At 43.0% G+C, this 10,000-nt stretch overlaps 1 protein-coding gene across 1 annotated transcript in view; it reads right to left on the reverse strand.

The window, feature by feature from the left end:
• The window catches only part of LOC147028690 (uncharacterized), a 188,611-nt gene that overhangs the window by 177,833 nt on the left and 778 nt on the right, over positions 1-10,000 (reverse strand). The window lies entirely within an intron of this gene.

Here is a 10,000-nt window from a genome sequence, read left to right on the forward strand (position 1 = left end):
TGGGGACACATCGGGGAACACAACACAAGCAAAGCATTCAGGACAATGTTAATTAATCTCTAACCCGTTTTTAACTAGGGAGCTACGGATTGCGCGTTTCGAAGGGAACCCTAGTGAGATAAACCTTCGACAGCATGGAGACAAGACACAGAGTACTTGGTGATGCTTCATGGATGGGAGGAAAAATGTCAAAAGCACGAATGCGGCTCGTGACAAGCCGATGTCAACGGATACGAACACCCAGCTCGAGCATGCAGCCTGGCAAAATGGCGGTGTCGTCCTCCTTTTGTCACACCACCCACGCACGCAGCCTCAGCACGTTCAGCCCCCGTAAGGTCGACGGCACGAGACGAAAGATCTATGGTATGTTCCAGCTGGCTTTTCACAAGGTCCAGTATGCAAGTCTGGGCCTGGCCTGTTCACGAGGTTAGGCCATATCAGGGTGTTGGGCTCCGCAGGCAGATCTATGGGACGACAAGACGTGTCGAGACGTGTCGGGCTGTGCCGTAAGGACAGAGGCTCCGTGGTTAGATGCAGGTTGAACCTGTCGATGACCTCCTCATAAAGTCGATCGCTGACTCACACAGCAGCCAGTTTCTCTTGAAGCAGATTGCAGCCTCCCACTAGTCGTTTCTATACAGCAGGATCCTCACTTGACACAAGGCTCAGTTACTCCCTCGGCAGATCGCTGACTCGACCCTCAGGTTCAGGCCGTTACTCTCTTACAGATCGCCGACCACACGCACCACGAGTTACTCCCTCAGCAGATCGCCGACTAACCCTCAGGTTCAGTTCCTCCTACTGCTGATCGCACACTCAAACTCAAGCAAATCCACCCGTGCCTTTCTGGCGCTCGCTCGCCTCCCAGCCGACGACAGAAAGACCCCTCATGCAGTCCCTTCCCCGCCTTTCTTTCAGCTCGCTCCTCACGAAAGCCGATCGCAAAACAGACACAGCCGTCCCTTGTACAGCCGATCGGTGCCACCTCGGCGCTCGTCGCAGATCCACCCCTCCCTTTCCGGCGCTCTCTCTAAGCCGACTGCTACTCCCAGAGCGCTGGGCGGGGACTATTGTCCGGAGAGGGGAAGGAAGAAGAAGCTCTCGGTACACCACCACTGCATGAACAAAAACACGCCTCCTACACCTCCCGACACACATGTAACGTCCAAATACCAAACAACCTGGCAAAACATGCATTTAATGGGGGATCTGGGCTAATCCTATATTTAATAACACACTAAGGGCCATTTCCGCAACAATATATAGATTGTCTACCTTATAGTGTGTTATTTTTTCCCTCTAAACCCGGCCTCCCATCTCATTACATGCATTTTTCCCCAGCTGTCTTTCGTCTCCCCCTCCCCCCCCGAACCCCTGCAAACTGAACTTTCACCAGCACAAATGGAGTTAAAAATAAAGTGCTCCAATTCTGAGAAAGATTGGATCGTAAAGCGGACACACCCCCACACATGGGCAGCTAATCAACCTGAGGCGCCCATGCAAATTTGCAGATAAATACGTGTACACACCCCAGCATTGCAGAGCCAATTGGGCCTGGGCACCTATGCAAGTTTGCGGAACAAAAAGGCCTGAAGACATGGTTACACGCCTGAGCAATCAAACAAAAGACAGGCTCACTTTCTGGTTGATGGCTTGCTCGTTGGTTGCTGCTTCATAGTGTTTGCTCGCCTGGCTTCCCTTGTGCCAATGAGATCATCGCTTCTGTCCAATTCTGTCCTGTGCTATGCAAGGCTGCGCTGTGCTGTTCCGGGCGTGGACCTGGTGCGGACGTAGTGGAGAGCAGCAGAGCAGTAAATCTCAACCACTGAGCTGCATATATATATATATATATATAACTGGAGCACACCCCGCTGTTGTGACGAATCGGCTGCAAGTGGCAGCAGTGATTAGGCATTCCCTCCATCTTGGAATATCCCAGGGAGACTGGTCAGCTGCACTGATTTCAGTCAAAAAGGTGATGTTCAGCTTTTAATTCAGCTTTTAGCTGAATGAGGCATTCCCACGAGTTGTAAGTGACCAAAAGCATCACTTTTCACAAGTAAGGGAACTTCATTTTAAATTAAATATGATTTTAAAATGTTTAACGATGTTATTATCATATTATTGTTTGACTCTTGGCAGTGAAGTTTCAACTTAAGTACTTGCCTAATCAGTCACCGATTCAGCTCATCTTTTTTATACTGCGTTTCATTTAACATGTTAACGTACAGTATATTGTTATCACCAGTAAAATGCTCCACAGTGATATTGAGTTTTTGTTGTTGTGTGTGTGTGTGTGTGTGTGTATATGTGTGCATGTGTAAATGTGTATATGTGTAAGATGGGGAGGCAAGGAAATCCAAAAACACAAAGATGTCACGATACAATCCAAGAGGAGGCTGCTGAATAATGCTCTGGTATTTACAGTAACAATGTATGGATGAGAGTCATTGACAGTGAAAAAGAATGGAATGAAGAAGATCAATCATTTTGAAGTGTAGTGATGAAGATTAATGATAAAAATTCTCTGGACTACAAGAACAAACAAGTCAGTGCTTGAAGAAATTAGACCTCCATGTATATTAGAAACACTGATGCTAAAACAAAAACTGTCATATTTGTACACATTATGCGTACAGAAAACGAAAGTCTGGAGAAACTAAATCATGCTGAGTGTGGTTGAGGGAAGAAGAGGAAGAAGGTTTGTTCTAATTAACATTTGAAATTTGAGTTTCGTGCCCTAATCTGTGCAAATATTGAGTGGAGATTTATCGATGCGGGTTGAAAATAATGTTTCACTTTCGAAATATCGTAGTCTTCACAATTATTTTAAGAGGTGTGTGTGTGTGTGTGTGTGTGTGTGTGTGTGTGTGTGTGTGTGTGTGTGTGTGTGTGTTGTTCCTGGACAATTATCAATTTGTAGTTTAACCCCCCCCCCCCCGCCTGCTTTCATTCCATTTTATTGAGGCACTGAAACTCAATTGTTCTCACAGACCAAGTCAACTTGACACGTCTGACTTGCTAAAATCAGACTCAGTTTTGTCAGTCAATTACAAGGCTCCAAAAGAAAACAAACACAAAAGGAAAACAAATGTGAATCGATCTATCAATGGAACCAGATAAAGTCCAGCGCTTATCACACTGTCAGCTATGCCTATACCTATCGTGTTCTAGTGAGGGAAGGGTATTGCAAAATGGTGGCTGCTTGTCCCGTGAGCGCGTGCTGCAGGTGCGCTCAAGTTATATATACAACTCAGTGATATCAATGCACAGGGGGTCATTGATGAGAACCTCATGGCCATTGGTCGGTGGCGCTTGAGAGACTGAGCATCACCAATAAAGAACAGAGTGGGCATCCGACACCTCTCAAAGTAATGAAGATGAATGTTAAAAAAAAAAAAAAATTAACGCCTGAAAACGTGGTTTCGCACCCGAGCAATCAAACAAAAGACGGGCTCGCTTGCTGGTTGATGGCTTGCTCGTTGGTTGCTGATTCATCATGGGGGGATGAGTATCTCTTGGTGCCACGGACCTCCAGCTTGAGCAGCCTCCGTTAAGAGATGTAATGAGTTCTGCAGGACTTGTTGCCAAGGTCAGAGAAAACTATCTCATGCTTCCCCAATTTTCACTTGTGTCGAGTGCATGCAAAAGGCCCAAATTATTTCAATACGAAAGTGCGTGTGTATATATACATGATCTTTGTCGTGGGTGCGAGTGCCAGTAGTGTGCAAGAGGAGTATATTACTTGTTTTTGCTTCATTGTACATATCCCGTTCTTTTTGCTGATTTTCGAACACACGTATACAATGCCTTAGTCTCTGGCTGATCCTGTTTGTTCTGACGGTTTCATCTGGTGGCTCTGAGGTAAACTGCTTAAGGTAAAATTAGTTGTGGTCATGGTGTCGCTAGATAAGATCGCATCACGTGACTTAGTTGGTCGGCCAAAGATTAAGATCTGTCACGTAACTGCCTATCGGCACGGCACTCGCCCAGTCCAAGGACTTTAATCTGTATGGTAACGGAGCTTGGGATGAGGAATGGCCACAGGAAGTCTCTGAGGCAGGTGACTTTTGTAATCGTTCAGCACGACCCACTGGATTAGAACCGGGCAATCGGGATGGTCTGATGACCATAACAGTATTACAGACTACAAATAAACTTACAGATTAAATTAATGGGGCATGATGAGCCAACTCGCCTCCTCCTGTGTCCAAGTTCTTGTATTGCTTTGACTAAAGTTACTGGAATATTTATACACCAAAGTCAAGTGCCCTTTACTCAAAATGAGGGGAACAGCTTTCCCCAATGAAGAGAGCATTATCACCGAGATCCATTAGGGGTAGGAATGTATCGATTGTGTAGGTTGCCCTTTGTAGCTGAAGATGGCCGTTCACATGAGAGGAGCAAGGTTCCTGGTAAATTTGTTAAAAGTGCAGAGGCTGCCTGGATTGTAAGCAGTGTAACCTGGTGTCAAGGAGCCTCCAAAAAGACCAGACCATTTGCTATCCGCAATCCAGGGAAGAATTTCTAATTTGTTCAGGATGTCAGCAATAACTCACCTACTCTTCAATAATGACATTGTGGGATCCTTAATGTCCACCAATTAATGCCACTCGATGGGACACCAACCTTAATGTCCATCCAAGGGACGGCGTACACACCGAGGAATTGCTTTGCATGAAAAACACCAGGATGACAGTTTATAACTGGGTCAGGATTCAAACCCAAGCTAGACAGCTTTGAGGTTAGTGTACTTTTATGTCTAGGCTATCTGGCCAGCCCTCATGTTCTGATGAATAAACCATATAGCTATGCAAAGGCAGACAGATCAAAGATGCGCAATGGGAGGACAAGTAATAAATTCCACCTCCCTTTTATGTACTCGTAGTTCATCATACCTCGTCTGCACGTTGTGCTGGCTGAACCGTCTGGTATTTCGCCATCTTTCTGCTTATCTGAAAGAGAAACATCAACTGGAAATTAATCGGCCCATCAGAAGTGACGGCAAGACAATCAAGAGGGATATAACTGAGCAAAGTCATTAGGGAATCATTGGAACAATTTCCAAATGTCTGAACGATGGTTAAAGTGTGCGGTGTACAAAGAATAGACACTGAAAAAGAGGAAGTCTCAAATGCAGAGAGAAATCACAAATTATCCTGCTGGGTATTGCCAAGTCTGTGTTGTCATAGTTATTATGGACAACACTAGCATTGGTTTCAAAGATGAATAAAATAAAATTCCTTGATTATATTCCTTGAAAATCAAAATAAAATTCCTTGATTTCAAAGATGAATAAAAACTGGGATATTTATATAATAAATATTTTGGCTAATTTAAATTAAAAAAAAAAAAATCAACAGCCAGTTGGGCTCCATCAAACTACTACTATTACTACTACTACTACTACTACTACTACTACTACTACTACTACTACTACTACTACTACTACTAATACTACTACTACTACTCTTGCTCAATTATTCCCACCTTTTCATGGGGTTGAATGGGGAATGTTTGTGGTCCAAGCCTTTCACAACCCGGCTGTTCAAACCAGACTCTCGATTAAAGCCGAATGGGGTAGAAATTGGCATTGGTTCAGGGTGCCAGCTAAAATTTGCTTACCCATCGCGAGGTCTTTAACGGCAAACTTATGCTAGCAGAAGAGTCTTGAACATCCATCCAAGGGACAGTGCACTCACCGACGCAAGGCCCTACCAGTGAAGCACCAATCCAACAGTTTATACTCAGGTAGGGAATCAAACCCATACCAGATGGCTCAAAGCAAGTGCAACATCTCTGCTGAACAATTTTATCTCAAAGTGCAGAATCAAACACATACGGCAAGTGTGTGTGTGTGTGTGTGTGTGTGTGTGTGTGTGTGTGTGTGTGTGTGTGTGTGTGTGTGTGTGCGTGATTATAAATATATATATATATATATACACACATACACACATATACAACTAGAACGGGCACTCGGTAGAGCGCATACCTTCGCCGCCGCAACTTTTTTCCGGGCACATTTGAAAAACTTCATTTTAAAACGTCCATATCGTCACAACCGTCAGTCCGATTGACGTCAAATTTGGTGTGTAACTTCCTTGAAGGCAGTCCAACAAAATGGAATGATAAACACTGAAAAATAAAAAAGTTGAAAAATGACGTCATCTTTTGATGTCATTTTGACGCACTTCTGGGGACGTCATGTCCAATCGGGGACTACCATTCTGAAAGCTCGTAGTTCACTGAACGTTTTAACGTTGGTTTCATATCAATAGCTCTATTAGATCTGAAGCTAAGTCTACAAGTATATTTTGACCTTGACTGCAGAGTTAATTGGCAAAACCTGTACATCAATCAATATACAGATATTTTGGTACTAATCCTAATGCCTGGATTTGGGAGACTTTGCTTTATAAATTATATAGATATTTAATGTAAAATATCAGGACATTTTAGCCACAATTGAAAAACGTCATGTTCAAACGTCAATGACGTCATAACGGTCAGTCCGATCAAAGTCAAATTTGGTGTGTGACGTCCTTAAGGTAAGTCCTACAAAACGGTATGATCAAAACTGATGAGATCGAAAATTGAAAATTTACGTCATCTTGTGACGTCATTTAGATGCACTTCCGATGACGTTACGTCAAATCCGACACTACATATCCGAAAGGTATCTCGTCATGGAACAATATGGTGGTGGTTGCATGTCGATAGCTATATTATGAAGGAAGTTATGCTCAAGAGTGTTTTTGACCTTTTCATGACCTTGACCTTGACCTTTGACCCGATCACTCCCAAAATCTAATCAAATCGTCCTTGGATACTCACGAATCATCGCACCAAATTTCATGCAATTCGGTTTAATACTTTCTGAGTTATGCGAATAACAAACAAACACACATATTCACAAATAAATAAATACACAGCGACAAAAACATAACCTTTCACAGAATGCGAAGGTAATGAACTGGTAATATTTCGAACACACGTATACAATGCCTTAGTCTCTGGCTCCGCAGGGGGATAATAAACGGTTTATTATATTTTTGTTGCACTGGCACTCTGCATATTTGCATTTTTGTTGCACTCTGTGTGTTGTGTGTTGCACACACGCAAAGATACACACAGACAGACAGACAGACAGACAGACAGACAGACAGACAGACAGACAGACAGACAGACAGACAGACAGACAGACAGACAGAGAGAGAGAGAGAGAGAGAGAGAGAGAGAGAGAGAGAGAGAGAGAGAGAGAGAGAGAGAGAGAAGAATGACAAATATACTGTATACATGTCCGAACCAATAGAATTTCGTTGAGAACATCACGAAACTCAGGTCCAATAACCCTCCAAAAGGTCTTGTAAAATTCTCCAGGTAAGCCATCAATCACAGTAGCCTTCCCGTCTTTTAAACTTCGCATAGCCGTTTCGAGTTCCTCGGCTGTGATTAAGGAGTCGAGCACTCGTTGTTGATTCTCTTCAATTTTTGGAAGTCCAGCAATCAGTTGCTGTATCATTCCATTTTCTACATTCCTGGGGGAGTAAAGGTCTGAGTAAAAATCTTTTAAGACACCCGGGATTCCTTGTTGGGATGTCTTCAAGACTCCATTTGGAGTGAGTAAGCTATGAATTTGTTGTGACTTCTTGGTGGAGTTCTCTAATTTGAAAAATTATTTATTTGGCCTATCAAGTGTCAGATTGCTCATCCTCATTTGTACCAAGGTACCTATTGCCCTTTGTTTAACCATTTCTGTTAGCAAAGTTCTCTTTGCCCATAACAGCTGATCTCGTGTGTCCTTCCCAGCATCGTCATTATTCCCTTGTAAAGACACAATTTCAGATTTTAACAACTCTATTGAGTAAGATTCCACCTTAGTTGTGTATAAACTATATTGCTGACAAAAGGATTTCATTTGGGATTTTGCGAGGTCCCACCACATTCGGAGGTTTGCGTGCTCAAACTTGGAAGTGCAAATTTTTTTCCATACAGCCTTAAAATAGTCTTTAAATTTTTTGTCACTTAAAAGACGAGTATTCAAGGTCCAATATGCACTGCCAGTTGATGGCAATGGTAATTTAAAGGAAAGTACAACTAAACTATGGTCTGTAAAACTGGTTAGTAGAATTTGGGATGTAGTTATAACATTTAGCATCGGCTTATTGACATATATTCTATCAAGTCTTGCCTTGATATAAACCCGTCCTGACATCTGCACCATGTGTAGCTATGCAGATATGGGTGTTCTAGTCTCCATACGTCTGTAAAACAATAGTTCTGAATGATGTCCTTCAACCCTTTACTTGAGGCTACATGGGGCTCATGACCATTCCTATCAATTTCTGGGCGAATAGTACAGTTAAAGTCTCCAGCAAAGCAAACGAACGCAGTCAGGTCCTGGTCTTTAATGAACTCTTCCAAAATAGGAAAGAAAAGTTTCCTTTCTATAGGATCACTCAGAGTGTAGACATGCACCACAATTATTTTTTGTGCATTACACAAGAACTCCACAGATATGAGATGCCCTTTGTGCATTTCCTTGAAGGAAACCTGCTGTGCGGAAAACTTTTGATTTAAGCACAGGGCAACCCCAGCCTTGGGTGTGGGAAAACCGCTTAGGAACCACTGCCCTCTAAAAATTTCTCCCACTCAGTTTTTAGAGTGTTTGTAGCATGGGTCTCTTGTAAGAGAATAATATCAGCCTTTGTTCTCTCTAAAGCTTGGATCGTTTGAATTCTTCGCATGGGGCTCGATCCCCCTTCATATTCAGGGTTGCAATCTTTAACTCCATCATTGTCAAAGTTTAGGTGAGAAAGGACCAGGCACTAAAAATAAACTCCTTCCTGCAATTCTTTGTTTGCTTTTGTCAAAGCTTTCCTGAGGCGTTGAAACTGTGGTTCAGAAAGTTCCAGAGTCATCATTCCTCTGTATCATATGTTTTGCAGTCGCAATGAAAACTTTAATATCAGGAAAATAATCCTTAATTTGCACCTTGCGTTGCCTGAAGGTTTCGTTTAGAAACTTAACAATTTCCTCCTTTACTACTACGTTTTGCTTGTTATCCCCCTGCAGTGACCCTGAAGTTTCACTTAAGGAGGAGGATCATTCATCGGGGACCACACCTGTGTTGTTTACTTGTAGTTGTGTTCCTTGACCCCCTTTTGTATCGGAAGTGGTGCTTTCTTCCTGTTGGCACTGCACGGAGGAATCTCCTTCTTCATCACTGTCAGTTTTTGTTTTTTTTGTCATATGTCTCAAGTTGACTGTTATCTTCGATAACCAAGCTTTACGTTTCATGCATCCAAGCATTCTTGTCCATCGTTTCATCTCCTTCAACATTAGCAATGGGTGGAAGCTCATCTCCGAGTGCTTCACCATTCCGTTCAGTATGTGAAGGCTTGTCGAGACCACCATCTTCTTGGACTACCAACACTTTGCTGCCTTTACAATTACTTTCATTGCTTATGTTGGGCCGTTTCAAAACTCTCCTTGAAGCAGTTTCCATATCTTTATAGTCATCACTGAAAAAAAACTTCCAAGGGTTCCAGCCCTTCTGCTGTTTCAACTTGGTTACTATCGACACCATCTCCAATCCTACCTGAACATTTTAACGTATGTAGTTTGTCTATCTGTGGCTGGTTTGCCAAATCTACCGACACGGCTGTGGTTAGAAGCGGAGGTTCTGCTATTGCAGTCACGTGACCCAATCCTCTTCTGGCATCCATATTTACGTGGCCCAATTCCTTTTCAACAGGGGTAGTCACATGTTTTGGTTTACCTGCAGCCTCTACAGTCACGTTACTCAACCTGCCTGTGGTAGTTGTGGTTGCATGACCCAGTCCATCTGCAGCAGCTGCAGCATATGTTTCTTTCTTACCACCAGGACAATATTTGGTGTGACCATATGCCCCACAGTTATAACAGATTAAAGTTTCTGTCATTGCAAAAATCCTGTAGTCATGCTCCGCCACTTTAAAGGTCATAGAGATATTCAACT

The sequence above is a fragment of the Eptatretus burgeri genome, chromosome 4, assembly GCF_056783735.1.
Source record: "Eptatretus burgeri isolate ZD-2024b chromosome 4, Ebu_testis_v1, whole genome shotgun sequence".
In the NCBI taxonomy this organism is placed as follows: domain Eukaryota; kingdom Metazoa; phylum Chordata; class Myxini; order Myxiniformes; family Myxinidae; genus Eptatretus; species Eptatretus burgeri.